A 16257-nucleotide genomic window follows, 5' to 3' on the forward strand; every position below is an offset into this window, starting at 1 on the left:
GTAACGTGTAAAGATGCTGGCTTAAGTCTGTGTCCCCATATATCGCCACACCGTAAACGTTTAAACAAACATTAATTGTAGTGATTGAACTTTTGTCACATTCTCCTAAAAATCTTCTCACACCAGAGACGATGTCATTTAAAATTAGTTGAGAAGCAAGGGTGAGGAATATTTTCTGTGGGATAGCCACATTTAATATATTCATAAATAATATATAAAATGCATATTTTGACTCAAAGAGCATGTATTTGTCTAGGTTTTCCTGTTTCCCGGGACGGTAAAACAGATGGAATGGTAAACGAACTTTAGGTAAACACCGTCAATGTAGAAAATATCGAACATTTGCTCGTTAGGAAATGTATCGATAATTCTTTGCAATTTGTCTGCATACCCTTGGAACTCCAGGTGTGTGTGTGTGTGTGTCGCCTGTGCATTGCACCATACATTCTCAACCTTGGCCATACACAGGGCCGGATTTACCTCTTTGCCGCCCCTAGGCGAAACAAGCTCTGCCGCCCCCATAGAGTTTATCAAGAATGAAAAAAAATCATTATTTTCTGTATTACTATTTTTAGCATTTACCTTGTTTTTCAGAGAAGACTTTTATTTTTACTTTATTTAAGTGATAGGTGCATACCATCATAAAAAATGTAACAAAGCGATATGACATAAATTATATAAATTACATTTACCTTGTTTTTCAGATAAGACTTTTATTTTTACTTTATTTAAGTGATAGGTATATACCATCATAAAAAATGTAACAAAGCGATATGACATAAATTATATAAATTACATTTACCTTGTTTTTCAGATAAGACTTTTATTTTTACTTTATTTAAGTGATAGGTACACTTCGCAACATCTTATTTGACCGCCCTAAGAGTAGCTAACTTTGCAACATTTCTTCTTCCTGAATGAAAACGCTCTTGTGATTTTTTTTCATTCTTTCACATTCCATAAAGTAAAGATACCCTAAAGCAGTAATAAAATATATGAGTAGACAAAAAAATGTTAAGTAGAAATACGAATGTTGAAAATATTTCAAGATTCTTCGTTCTGAATTTGAAAATAGGAAAATGTATGTGCATTGTGAAACACTCAACAGGTTCGCATCCACCTGCAAGAAGGCAAATTTATGATGATTTTATGCGAAATGTTTAGTAAAGATACCTTGCACAACACAAAACAATTCTGCAAAGTGTGTCTTTTCCTTGATTCTTGGCGAAAAATGGTTCCAAACTCCGGCACAATGTTGCTTCAACTGAGATTAACGTGTTTTACTTAGCTTTTTGTTAGCAATCTCCTGGAGTAGTTCGTTAGATGACTGCACTTTGGTTTTTTTACTGTTTTCGTCAAGATCGAAACATCGTAGGTTCAAATCCCACCCTTTCCTTATTATTTTTTCAATTTTATTTACAGAGTACGAAGTGTTCTAATAACGTAATATAATATTATATGATATTACTGTAAATATTTATGCGATACATGCTCAGTGGTGGCGATTTGGTTTCAAAACTGATGGGGCAAGGTGGGGGAGGGGGAGGGCAAGGACAGTTTATTTCCCTTGGTAGATAATGTTTAGCATAGTGCTGGGTCATCTGCCCCTCCACACTCCATAATCGTCGCTACTGTGCATGCCTCAAATAATGCTTCTACTAATGTTTTTAATCTTTCAGTGATTGGCAGGATTTTAGGAAATACTTTTCCTTTCATTCAGCTGTTATAAGTTAATACATATTAAGAACTTACATGTCAACTTTCTGCATCCGGAAATGCTGGACATAAATCGCATAAATATCAACGGAAATATCCAAGAAACGTAGATAAGCATTCTCGTCCAAAGCCGTCTACTTCCCGAAAAAGATTTTGCAAAGAAGTAGGCTTGAACCCATGACCTTCCATTCCATAAGCAAACGATCCCCCTACACCACACGGTTCACGTTATTTTATGCACTCGGTTCGGATCCCACTTTAAACTGTAGGTCCAGGCCCGATTAGCATTACTATGCATAAAATTGACTTAAAACACCAAATCAACCAATTCATCTCCTTTCAGAGTGGGCCTTCTGTGATACTGTAGTCGGCCAGCATCCGAAAATACAGTTCTGCTTCTCGTATACCAGAGTGTCATTGCATTTAATATTGTGACTCATTTTACTTTAAAACTACAGATTAAAGCGATAATAGTGTCCAGAAAAAGAACCTCATAGTAGATCTTCACACAAAGTATTTTAATCCATTGCCAAACATTTCAGTTAAGAATAATATTATGCTTTTCCATTGACCGTATTTTCGATTCATGGTGAATTTGCTAAAAGGACCATGTCAAGAAATCTAAAAATGTAAGTTTTACTAGTAAATGCATTTACAATGCACGAAACAACAGGGGAAGAGAAAGATAAACCTCAAAAATAAGTAAAAATGCAACAAAAACTGTTAAAAATACTGACAAATAAACTAAAAGCCAAAAACGGCCGAAAAATGCAAAAAAAAATGTAAAATAGAAAGTGTTTTCCGGCTCTAACTGAATGGAAACGGACATGATATCAGGTTTAGAATTGTTTTTAAGGGTCAGAAAAAGAGATGATTTTTCATCAACTTCCGGACCCTAATTAGTAATTATGACCATTGATAAAGAGGTAGAGGTAGCTTACTTAAAAATTTTCTTGCTGAGGGATCCTATCTCCACTTGATAATAAAGAAAAAAATCAAGTTCATATTTCGAAAATGACTTGGAGTTTTCCACCACGAAAATATGTTTTTCATAGTTTGAAGTTCGTTATTATTATCTATCAAGGTATCCATTGTTTTAATTTCACACATATTTTATATTTCATACGTCTTTGGAAAAAAGCTGAAGTTTCTTGTCAAACGGGGTCTGGTTCAAATTACTCCTTTTCGCTCTCCTGTTCCTACTTTAAACTAAACTAAACCCACAGCGCTCCCTCCCACACTGTTCCTCCGTCACTTGTCTTAGACCAGTATTGGGGTGACGGGTGATCAGCCCGACGAACCCCCAGCCGTTATTGTAGGTCTTCTTGACCGGGTTACGCTCACTCACTCGGAGCTTCCCAATTTCCTCACGATGGTGGGTTGCCACCGGCCCTATACGTAGGCCGAATAAATTCCGACCAGAGCCGGATTCGAACCTACGCCGTCCCCCAGCGAACGATCTCAAGACGAGTGAACGCCTTAACCCGCTTTTTTTTTATATATATATAAAGGAAAGCCCCTATGCGGAAGCTTCCCCCATCACACTTCATTCACTCATATCATTACATTCATATTTCAATTTCAGGACTTTTCAGGACAGACAATCACAAACATCCATGGCCGAGCCGGGAATCGAACCCGGGACCCCTGGCGTCGTAGCGCGATGTGCTAACCACTCCGCCACAGGGGCCGCCCAGCTCGACTACGGAGGAGGACTCCTACTAAACAAACAACAAAATACTTCGTAACTAAACGATTGCTTGTTCAAAACTCGGAATTTTTACACAATTTACACAATATGACAAAACGCCAATAGACATGTTCATCATTTTTCCCTTTCAGCGTTTCTCGATTTTATCTGAATTCGTTTCCTCACGAAAATTACCATGAGGAAATTATAGATATGACATTATGTGTGAATTGGTTTCTTCAAACTGGTTACAAATTTTAACATGGGCTACATGTAGAAGATTCTTGATTCTTACGAGGGAGGTCATAGGTTCGATTCTCCACCTAGGCAGGAATTTTTTCAAGAGTATATCGTTGGGTGTAAAGTTTATCCACCGTGCTAAGAAGTTAACATTTGGTCTCTGTATTTCACGAGAGGAAAGGAAATAGTAAGAGAAAGTTATTTCGATGATAGGAGGAAGTCACATGCCACGTGGAATGCGCAGAATCAAGTTACATAGAGCTAAGTCTGTAATGGTGGTTTCGAATATTGCAAAGTTAGTGCGGAAAGCTTGTTATATCTGATACTCGTACTTTCTGTTCAAAGCAGACAAACATTTTACATACAAAGCAGTGACGAATTAACGATCATTATGAGGTTTTGAATTTTTTGTTTGTCACTCACTATATAAATACTTATTAGTAGTTTCTTTTCGAATCGGCCTCCGTCGCAATAACCATTTACTTATGTTAATTGGCGATTTACTATTATTTTTAGACGCATGGAAAGATGGTGGTGAGGGGATTGACAACAGTCATTACGAAGGAACGGACATAAAATTACCAATCTTAGCAATTTGAATTCATTAAACGCTCTCCTTCGTTACAGTAATGCACTACGTCACTACTTAACATAACTGTATATGTTTGTTTTAGTATATCGAAATCAAATAATCAATATTTTAGGTGTCAGTGAAGAACAAACACTACATAACTTAAATAACATTACATTTTGCATCCTGAATACATATATGTGATTTGTGAATTAATCATGATGTGTGTGTCAACACAATATATGAACAATAACTAAAAAGAAAAGTTTTAACTTTAAATCCTGGAAATCTCCAACTTCTAAGGGGAAATATAAACAGAAGGGACGTCCCTCAAGTGTGCATCGGATTCATTTTTTAAATATTCTAATATCAACGGTATCTGTTCAGCAAACAAAAAAAAAAGAGGAGAGGGGTGGGATTTGAACCCGCGACCTTTCACGCTTGATGAAAAATAAGGATAGCAGCGCCTAACCAACTGATCTACGTTAACTTCATGACATTATTCCCTTAAAAACATGTTGACGTTTATGAAGACTCCCACCTTCCTGTGTTTCAAGCACATTTTCTCGACAAGTCGTGTAAAATATATGTTTTTGAGAACTGTTCGATATTATGCAAGGTATTGTAAATAAAATGTCGCATAAACTCCTCACAAATTTGCTTCTTTCTGCACAAACTTGATGGCAATTTCCTTCAGGTGGAGAAAACTCTATTCAGTGTTTCAACCCCCCCCCCCCCCCAATTTCAAGTCGAGCAAGCAGAATCGTAAATATCCTTCAAGGTTCTTTTTCCAATTTATTATTTCTGTTTGATTGTGTATTATAATAGCGTTTTATAGTTTCTAAGTTCATGGAAAGTGTTAAATTGAAAACCTATCACCGCAGCGTTTTTCGTCTAGTGGAAGGACCTGCTCAAAGTTAGCTACTCTCACCTGGAGCTGAAGTGCAATGTTGCTAAGTTTACGATTTCGGGACTTAGAATTCTTTCGGGGCGGTCAAATAAGATGTTGCGAAGTGTACATACCATCATACAAAAATGTAACAAAGCTGACACACGCGAGACGCGACACACCACCTACTTCTTGAATAATATTCTCGAGCAACTAACAGTAGAATAGTACAATGCGAAACCCCTTTAATAATGCATGCGCCGACAGTTTAATTCTCAACAATTCAACGCGAATCATATGTTTTGGATATGCGGCCAATGCCTGCAGTAACAAGGAACGGAGTTCCTGGAACGCAGCCAATCTTGTGTTGTCTTTCAAAAGCAAGCGGCAGGCTCCACGTTCTTGCCGCAATTGCCGACCCGGCTCAGCACAATACTGTACGTACATTCGAAACAACAACATCGGTAATTAAAACAACAAATTAGTAAACTAGTTCCGAGCCCTGCTAGCCTATCTCTCTTAAGAAATATGTTTCGTTAACTTATATTTACAATACATTTACATTAATTCATTCCATTCGTGTGTCCGGAGAAAAAAGAGGCAATCCGAGAATTGGGTATTCCTTATAAATTTAAAACAAACAATCGTGCCGCCCCTACCAAAGTGACGCTCTAGGTCCGGGCCTATGAGGCCTATTGGGAAATCCGGGCCTGGCCATACAGGAGGTGATGTGATCAGTACCACGGCTGCTGGTTCTTCAATGGTTAAAAACAATAATCCTTATAGCTCCACATATTTTACTATGAGCAATCGGAATGCTATTGCAAGACTATCTCAAAATATCAAGCTAGAATGTTTGGCTTCTCCATGTAAACTGGGATGACACAGACATCCACTTGAGCAGCTAGCTCGGTTCACACAACTACTCCGCCACTCGCCACCATCCGAATTCTTTAAAATACATATTGCATATATGAATAAGTCAATTAACAGTGTAATCGAATCTTGAACATTGACTATACACAAAATTCAAAACAGTTAGGCACTTCAAATATATTGCCTCGTTCATATAATTAACAGAAAAATCTTGCCATACCCAAAATAAGAAATAAACTTCCAAGAAATGTACATGAATCAATAAGTTTTATTTGGAGTTTAAATCTGCGTCTTTATTTCTTGAGAACAATGTACTTCAAAATTAGGTCACAGTTCACTTCCTTTGAAATGTTCGACTCAACGCACTACTGACAGAGGCTCAACTTCCGATTGCTGGATGCTTTCGTGAGTACTTACAGGTTTCAAGTAGGTTGTGCTATGTAACTTTGATTACTACTTACTCTGATTAATAGTGCACTGCTGCACTTTCCTTCTTCTCTACACTTATATACTGTTTTCAACACAAGAACAGCTGCAACTTAGTTGCAGAACTTACAGACCTTCGGGAGCAAATGTCTACGAATTACACCGTTTCCGCGACTTACAAACAGCTGAATCAACCTCTCAGAGCTCAGTAGTATTTATATTTCCATGTTACAAACACTTATCTCATCCTTCCAAGACTTGTGAAATTCATCCAGCGTAAGGAAGCGAGCCCCCGAGCGAGCATATTCAGTCTTCCGTTTCTGTTGGTTGTCCTTCAAGGATATTGACTAAGGCCACTCATCGAAAAGTTATCATTCTGCGTGCAAGCAAGCATCCCAAGAGCATTTCATCAACGAGGTTGAGTGCATGAAGATCTCGTTGTTTCAACCTCTTATAAAGTTGAAGGTAACGTGTTTTAACATACTTCAGATCGTTGGGAAGCATTCCATTAAGCTCCTCGCTCAAACCTTGTTTTCTGAATTCGATATATCTTCGTCATGTGAATTTCGACGCATAAGATGTTCTCCTTTGGATTGTAACGACCCTGCGTGGTCATCACATGTAGCTATCCTGCGTGATAGCCATATTCTTTAATATATAATTTATTAATGCTTGAGAAATGCCCTGCGAGGCTTACGATTTTGATTTATCTAATTTTGAGTGCATTGTTGTTAAGCATGAAGCATATATTGTTATGGCACACACGTTTTGGTTAAAGAAAGCATGCTAAATACCCTGCGTGGTTTACGCATTCAGTTTTCTTTTGTGCAGTAATTGTTGTTTAATATGTAACTTGCATTGTTGAATCTCTTTATCTTGTAATTTCTTTAATGTAACGTGTTCAGTTTAGCACACAAGTATTAAGTTTATATCGCCACATGCTAGTGGTTTTTACAATGCTAAACTTGATATTTTATAACGCACGAGTTGCATCTCGTGAATTGAAGGGAGTTTGCAACGCTGCAGCCGGCTTAGTTCCGATCTTCTCCACCCGCCTCAGTGCTGCCACCAAACAGTATATAAACAAAGCAGCGAGGCCCGGAGCTCAGTCGACTGCCAGATGCCGACTGCGAAAGACCTGGTTCCCAGATCTAGTCTGGAAGTTTCCCCTACCAGGATCCAATAGCTTCTTTGAGAAGGAAGGAGGAGGATAAGAAAAGCAGATTACCTACCTACCTGGTCTGCTCCATAAGAGCTTGGTGTGCTAACCTTGGGTCGTGGCGGCCCAAGCCCAAGTCTCCTGGGTGCTTCCAGACCTTCCCTTTGTACCTTGCCGTCTCTTGCTACTGACTGGACATACCAAGGGACCAAACCGTTCCCTTGTCGTAGCTGGATTGACTTTGCGGCGTCCTTTCATACCAACACCTTTGTGAAACCGCGGGCCCTTGGCCCGTCCCTCGCTATTGATTGGACGCTTTCGCATGTTGTCCCCAGGCGGCGTGGCATGTGACGACTACCAAGGTTCCTATTGGTTACCTGTACTAGTTGGTCCCCCCCTAAATTAGATAAGAATACTAATACTGCCCAGGTACCTCACTGAGGAGGATTTAAGAGCGTATGTGCTAAACAGGTTATTTACATGCGTGTATAAATATAAATAAACATTTACTAGTTGACCTTTGACCTTTCAATATTAAACCCCGCAAGCCCTGAGATACTTTGAGTCCATGTCTTCGGCTGGCTACAAGCTAGCATATATGGGTACACTTTTGCACCGCTCCGTGGTGTAGTGTGCAGTGCTCCGGCGCGCGGACGTTGCAGGATCAGTTTCAGTTTTAAGTTGATCAGCAGTAAGTAGTATATCCCTGCTTCTTGGTAGGTTATATTTTGTAGTTCTAAGTCCATTTTATTCTGAGATAGGCTATGCGGGACTGGACCTACAGTTTTAAGTAGGATCCGAATCTGGAGAGGTGTTATTTAATCATAACCAACATTTAGGAACTCATAACAAGGGGAAGGAGTATAATCTTCCTTCTTTAGCCAGCAGTCATATTTTTTGCCTTTCAACTTCATCCACTTTTTCCTTCTCTTTCGGCTTTTAGCAAACATGAAAAACAAGATAAGGAAATGTATTTTACCTCAAATACATCTTACGTATGATATTTATGAATATTAAATTGGACTATCCCCAGAAACTATTCTCATGACGAAGTGCTCATTACAATGTGCCACGAAGTTCTGAGTTCCTCTGGGTGCCAGGATTGAACCATGCAAAGGCATGGATGTAGCCTATAATTACCTTTGACTTCTCATCAATTTCATCATTAATCCTCATCATCGCCCAAGAGATAGAAAAGGGATGTAGAATAACCAAAATCGAAAGCAAGAGAAATATACAAGACAATATCCTCCCAAACGTATATTAACTGTTATCAAATTAATAAAGAAGCATTAAATTTACCTGTCAGGATTTTAAAGCCGACTATCGTGATGTAGCGGTTAGTGTACCAGGTGAAACAAACCAGGATTTCTGAGTTAGAATACAAATTAAACCAAGAATGTTCTTGTTTCTTCATTCATCTACTTCATAAACGGAAGCTAAAGAATAAGGAAAAGGTTGTTTGCAAATTTAAATAATCAACCAACTTTACGTAACTTTTCTTCGCTGTGAACAAATTGTGGCTCCTCTATACTTCATTCCCCAATTCCAACTTAGTGACAGTGATTCACGAACACGCAAGTACTTGAAGGTGAGTACTGGTAAGGTAATCGACTGGACAGTTCTGCAAGTACTGTGTAAAATCTTAATTGTATGCCTTGTCCTGGGCCTGCAAACCTAAACTCCGCCCTCCAATGCACCATGCGACATTAACAGGAGACTCTGTACACTTCGCAACAACTTATTTGACCGCCCCGAAAAATTTTAAAATCCGGAATTCGTAAATTTGGCAGCATAGTGCTTCAGAACCAACTAAGAGTAGCCAACTTTGCAACATTTCTTCTTCCTGAATGAAAACGCTCTTGTGATTTTTTTTCATTCTTTCACATTCCATAAAGTAAAGATACACTAAAGCAGTAATAAAATATATGAGTAGACAAAAAAATGTTAAGTAGAAATACGAATGTTGAAAATATTTCAAGATTCTTCGTTCTGAATTTGAAAATAGGAAAATGTATGTGCATTGTGAAACACTGAACAGGTTCTCATCCACCTGGGAAGAATTGCGGTCACATTTGAATGCAAGGAGGCAAATTTATGATGATTTAATTCGAAATGTTTAGTAACGATACCTTGCACAACACCAAACGATTCTGCAAACTGTGTCTTTTCCTTGGTTCTTGGCGAAAAATGGTTCGAAACTCCGGCACAATGTTGCTTCAACTGAGATTAACGTGTTTTACTTAGCTTTTTGTTAGCAATCTCCTGGAGTAGTTCGTTAGATGACAGCACTTTGGTTTTTTTACTGTTTTTTTCAAGATCGAAACATCATAGGTTCAAATCCCACCCTTTCCTTATTATTTTTTCCTTTTTATTTACCGACTAAGAAGTGTTCTAATAACGTAATATAATATTTATTATATGACATTACTGTAAATATTTATGCGATGCATGCTCAGAGGCGGCGATTTGGTTTCAAAACTGATGGGGCAAGGTGGGGGAGGGGGAGGGCAAGGACAGTTTATTTCCCTTGGTAGATAATGTTTAGCATAGTGCTGGGTCATCTGCCCCTCCACACTCCATAATCGTCGCTACTGTGCATGACTCAAATAATGCTTCTACTAATGTTTTTAATCTTTCAGTGATTGGCAGGATTTTAGGAAATACTTTTCCTTTCATTCAGCTGTTATAAGTTAACACATATTAAGAACTTACATGTCAACTTTCTGCATCCGGAAATGCTGGACATAAATCGCATAAATATCAACGGAAATATCCAAGAAACGTAGATAAGCATTCTCGTCCAAAGCCGTCTACTTCCCGAAAAAGATTTTGCAAAGAAGTAGGCTTGAACCCATGACCTTCCATTCCATAAGCAAACGATCCCCCTACACCACACGGTTCACGTTATTTTATGCACTCGGTTCGGATCCCACTTTAAACTGTAGGTCCAGGCCCGATTAGCATTACTATGCATAAAATTGACTTAAAACACCAAATCAACCAATTCATCTCCTTTCAGAGTGGGCCTTCTGTGATACTGTAGTCGGCCAGCATCCGAAAATACAGTTCTGCTTCTCGTATACCAGAGTGTCATTGCATTTAATATTGTGACTCATTTTACTTTAAAACTACAGATTAAAGCGATAATAGTGTCCAGAAAAAGAACCTCATAGTAGATCTTCACACAAAGTATTTTAATCCATTGCCAAACATTTCAGTTAAGAATAATATTATGCTTTTCCATTGACCGTATTTTCGATTCATGGTGAATTTGCTAAAAGGACCATGTCAAGACATCTAAATATGTAAGTTTTACTAGTAAATGCATTTAAAATGCACGAAACAACAGGGGAGGAGAAAAATAAACCTCAAAAATAAGTAAAAATGCAACAAAAACTGTTAAAAATACTAACAAATAAACTAAAAGCCAAAAAAGGCCGAAAAATGGAAAAAAGAATGTAAAATAGAAAGTGTTTACCGGCTCTAACGGAAGGGAAACGGACATGATATCAGGTTTAGCATTGTTTTTAAGGGTCAGAAAAAAAGTTGATTTTTAATCAACTTCCGGACCCTAATTAGTAATTATGACCATTGAAAAAGTTGGAGGTAGCTTACTTAAAATTTTCTTGCTGAGGAATCGTATCGTCCCATATCTCCACTTCATAATAAAGAAAAACATCAAGTTCCGCCAAGGGTCCCGGGTTCGAATCCCGGTCGGGCTTGGTTGTTTGTGAATGTCCATTCATCAATTTCATCATTTCATCACTCATCCCCATCTTCGCAAATTAGCCAAGAGGCACAAAACGCGAAGTAAAATAATCTAAATCAAATCAAATCAAATCAAAAACATCAAGTTCATATTTCGCTGCGGGACGGCGTAGGTTCGAATCCGGCTCTGATCGGAATTTATTCGGCCTACGTATAGGGCCGGTGGCAACCCACTATCGTGAAAAAAATTGGGAAGCTCCGAGTGAGTGAGAGTAATCCGGTCGCGAAGTCCTACAACGGCTGGGGGTCGGTCGGGCTGACCACCCGTCCCCCTAGTCTGGCTGCAGATCTCCACGCCCCCTTGGTGGCTCGCGTGGGAGGGAGGCCAACAGTCGGTAGGTAAGCATTGGCCCGATATTGGGCTGTTGCGCTATTGGATTATTATCAAGTTCATATTTCGAAAATGACTTGGAGTTTTCCACCACGAAAATATGTTTTTCATACTTTGAAGTTCGTTAGTATTATCTTTCAAGGTTTCCATTGTTTTAATTTCACACATATTTTATATTTCATACAGTCTTTGGAAAAAAGCTGAAGTTTCTTGTCAAACATGGTCTGGTTCAAATGACTCCTTTTCGCTCTCCTGTTCCTACTTTAAACAAACAACAAAATAATTCGTAACTAATCGATTGCTTGTTCAAAACACGGAATTTTTACACAATTTACAAAATATGACAAAACGCCAATAGACATCTTCATCATTTTTCCCATTCAGCGTTTCTCGATTTTATCTGAATTCGTGTCCTCATGCCATGAGGAAATTATAGATATGACATTATATGTGAATTGGTTTCTTCAAACTCGTAGCAAATTTTAACATGAGCTACCTGGAGAAGAGGTAGCGTGCTTGATTCTTACGATGGAGGTCGTAGGTTCGATTCTCCACCTAGGCAGGAATTTTTTCAGGAGTATATCGTTGGGTGTAAAGTTTATCCACCGTGCTAAGAAGTTAACATTGGTGTCTGTATTTCACGAGAGGAAAGGAAATAGTAAGAGAAAGTTATTTCGATGATAGAAATGGAATGCGCAGAATCAAGTTACATAGAGCTTAGTCTGTAATGGTTGTTTCGAATATTGCAAAGTTAGTGCGGAATTTTTTTTTATATCTGATACTCCTATTTTCTGTTCAAAGAAGACAAACGTTTTGGATACAAATCAGTGAGGAATTAACGATCGTTATGAGGTTTTGAATTTTTTGTTTGTCACTCACTATATAAATACTTATTAGTAGTTTCTTATCGAATCGGCCTTCGTCGCACTAACAATTTATTTATGTTAATTAGCGATTTACTATTAGTTTTAGACGCATGGTAAGATGATGTTGAGGGGATTGACAACAGTCATTACGAAGGAACGGACATAAAATTACCAATCTTAGCAATTTGAACTCATTAAACGCTCTTCTTCGTTACAGCACTACATAACTACTTAACATAACTGTGTATCTTTTTTAAGTATATCGAAATCAAATAATCAATATTTTAGGTGTCAGTGAAGAACAAACAACACATAACTTAAATAACATTACATTTTGAATCCTGAATACATATATGTGATTTGTGAATTAATCATTATGTGTGTGTTAACACAACATATGAACAATAACTAAAAAGAAAAGTTTTAACTTTAAATCCTGGAAATCTCCAACTTCTAAGGGGAAATATGTGCAGAAGGAACGTCCCTCAAGTGTGCATCGGATTCATTTTTTAAATATTCTAATATCAACGGTATCTCTTCAGCAAACAAAAAAAGAAAGAGGAGAGGGTGGGATTTGAACTCGCCACCTTTCACGATTGATGAAAAATGAGGATAGCAGCGCCTAACCAACTGTTCTACGTTAGCTTAATGCCATTATACCCTTAAAAACATGTTGACGTTTATGAAGACTCCCACCTTCCTGTATTTCAAGCACATTTTCTCGATAAGTCGTGTAAAATATATGTTTTTGAGAACTGTTCGATATTATGCAAGGTATTGTAAATAAAATGTCGCATAAACTCCTCACAAATTTGCTTGTTTCTGCAGAAACGTGATGGCAATTTCATCCAGGTGGAGAAAAACTCTGTTCAGTGTTTCAAACCTCCCAAATTTCAAGTCAAGCAAGCAGAATCGTAAATATCCTTCATGGTTCTTTTTCCAATTTATTATTTCTGTTTGATTGTGTATTATAATAGCGGTTTATAGTTTCTAAGTTCATGGAAAGTGTTAAATTGAAAACCTATCCCCGCAGCGTTTTTCGTCTAGTGGAAGGACCTACTCAAAGTTGGCTACTCTCACCTGGAGCTGAAGTGCAATGTTGCTAAGTTTACGATTTCGGGACTTAGAATTCTTTCGGGGCGGTCAAATAAGATGTTGAGAAGTGTACAACACACCTGACCTGTTTAACCCACTCACGTAAACAAATAACAGCGGGGAGTAATTTTTCACACTGAAAATAAACACATGCGAATAGGTTAGGCAGCAGTGAAACCCCATATCGTTGATAAAAATCATTTTCAGGCATCTCTTTAAGAACTGTCCAGTAGATAATCCAAAAGGGGAATTCTAGAATGGTGCCTTCATGGAAGCCTACGGACGTTGCTTTTATTTTTCTTGTTCGTTTTCTTTTGTTTCTTTTATGCCCAATTAAATAAATAAACTAAGTAATTACTCCGCAAGGTACAAAGAGACTTGCAGTTAGACGGTGACAAAAAGCAAGCAATTACTGTTAAACTCCAGTTTTTACCTTCTTGTAAAGAAGATTAAAGTGCAGAGGCCAGTAGAAAAACGCTCTTTGCGGAAAATTAGGATTCACGCCGTTGTTTCAGCACTTGCTCAACAGATGGAGTTAATTACCTGATGATTTATCTGAAAGAAAATCTCGTTAATTCCTTTTTGCGATGCGTTTTGTAATTTCCCCAGAGTAGCAAACGGCCTGCGGGCAGCGTAGTAGAGAAAAAAACTCGGTAGAATTGTTCGCTGTGTGTAGTCACAGCTCTGTGTTTATTTCACTTCCGGGACGACGGTTGGTTAGTATGGTTTCTTCCTTGCTAGTGCTGTGTATCATTTGTAACATGAAATCCTGCTACAGTTTTTGTTTTGTTACGTACAACTGTAAATCATGAACGGGAGTGGTATATTCTAGCAATGCCTCACAGAGGTACATGGACTATGTCGCGTTTCATTCATGATAAAACACGTTCTCATACCGTAGATGTGAGTGAACACTGATATTGGTAGTCTAGAAGTAAAAAGAAACTTATAAATACGTTGTATTCATCTCTCCTCACAACTGTACAGTGTCTCTCAAAAGTTTTAGGACAACGACATTTTAAACTAAGCAACCCAATTTACACAAGGCGTTGGTGGGTTGCGTGTAGAGTTAGGCTCAATTTCAGGGTTGCCACATGCACAATAGATATTTATAAAATACGCGAAAAAATAAAAACAAGTATTATTGTATAAAATTATTAAAAATATCACTATTATATCGCAATTGAGAAAATTTATTCTCAAAGAAAAAAAATAGGTTTTCTGGTATTTCATCGCTGATGAGTCTACAGAAAGGAAAAGAGGTGAGAGAAAACGAGAGGTGACAAAGGAGAGCAGAAAGAGAAAGCGAAAAGAGAAGAGGAAAAGTAGAGGAGAGAAGAAAGAGAGGAGAGAAGAGGAGATTGGAAGATGATTCTAGGAGAGATGAGGAAAATGGAGCACAGAAGAGAAAAGAGAAGGAAAACGAGATGAGAGAAGAGGAGACGAGAAGAGGGGAGTGGAGAGTAGAGTAATGGAGAGAAAAAGAGAAGAATGAAAAGAAGAGGAGAAGAGTGAAGTGGAGTCTGAAATCTAAGACAGGAAAGGAGATACGAGGAGTGGGGATGAGTGGGATGGAGATAAGATGCAAGAAAAGTAGGGAAGACGATATGAGATAAAAGCAGAGCAGAAGGAGGGGAGATAAGAAGGAGAAGAGAAGAACAGAAGGGACTGAAGAGAAGAGGTAGTTTCAGAAAATATCGTCTCAGCGTCAAGAATTGATGCATTGGTTAAATTATCGACATGAAACATTCAATAACATTTTGAAATGTATTAGAGAATGTATTTGATCGGTTCGAAATGCCTTTTGGGTTCTTTCAGAGCAAGATAAAATCTTCCATGTAAGATCTTTGATTTTACCTGCGATTATACCACTAAAAACATGAATGTAATTTTAATATTTATAAGAATTCTCCAATTTTTGTCCACTTCTCCGTTGAAATGTAGATTTTGTAATTTAATATTTCCCCTTCCCCCATCGTTAATTCCAAACTGAATCATTCCGTTTCACACGGCGTGGACAATGAACACAATGGGATAGGTCTAAAACTTACGAAAATTTTCTGCCACTGGAAGGGCTTGAACCTACGACCATTAGATTGACAGTCCTGAACGGTAAACACTACCCCACAAGCCTTCGCTCCTGAAAGTAAGTAGAAGGAGCTGACCAATGTGAAATGTAGATGCAACTCTCCTCCTACATGTAATGTGCAAACAATACTTGTTTGTAACAAAGAAAACGAAGGTAGTACGACTCGGCGAAAACATTTAATGGAGAATTGCACATGATGAGAACTTTTCATTCGATATTTGCGGAGGTATCCTTCCATTGAACTCGAGTGGGAAAAGGGGTAAAATTAGTATGTAATGAATTGCCACAAATATAAATAGTTATTTCATTAATATTTGTCAATGTCTTTGAAGCAATACACAATTATCGTTAGAGTATCATAATTCACGATCTTATACATGAAAATATCCCTTTGAACGTGTGTCAATTCATTTATTTGTTTATTTTTTTTATAAATTCCATATGCAGAATAATGTAGCCACTATACACTGCTATTACAAATAGTGTTACCATGCTTTTGTTTATAATAAAAGGAGAATTAAAAAAAAGGAAACCTTCT

General features: G+C 37.9%; 1 protein-coding gene across 1 annotated transcript in view; it reads left to right on the top strand.

Annotated features, from left to right (window-relative positions):
- The window catches only part of LOC145986562 (adipokinetic hormone/corazonin-related peptide receptor variant I-like), a 65763-nt gene that overhangs the window by 40728 nt on the left and 8778 nt on the right, over positions 1-16257 (top strand). The gene's annotated exons all lie outside the window — the stretch shown is intronic.

Source organism: Lepisma saccharinum, chromosome 1, assembly GCF_977018435.1.
Source record: "Lepisma saccharinum chromosome 1, izLepSacc3.1, whole genome shotgun sequence".
Lineage (NCBI taxonomy): Eukaryota > Metazoa > Arthropoda > Insecta > Zygentoma > Lepismatidae > Lepisma > Lepisma saccharinum.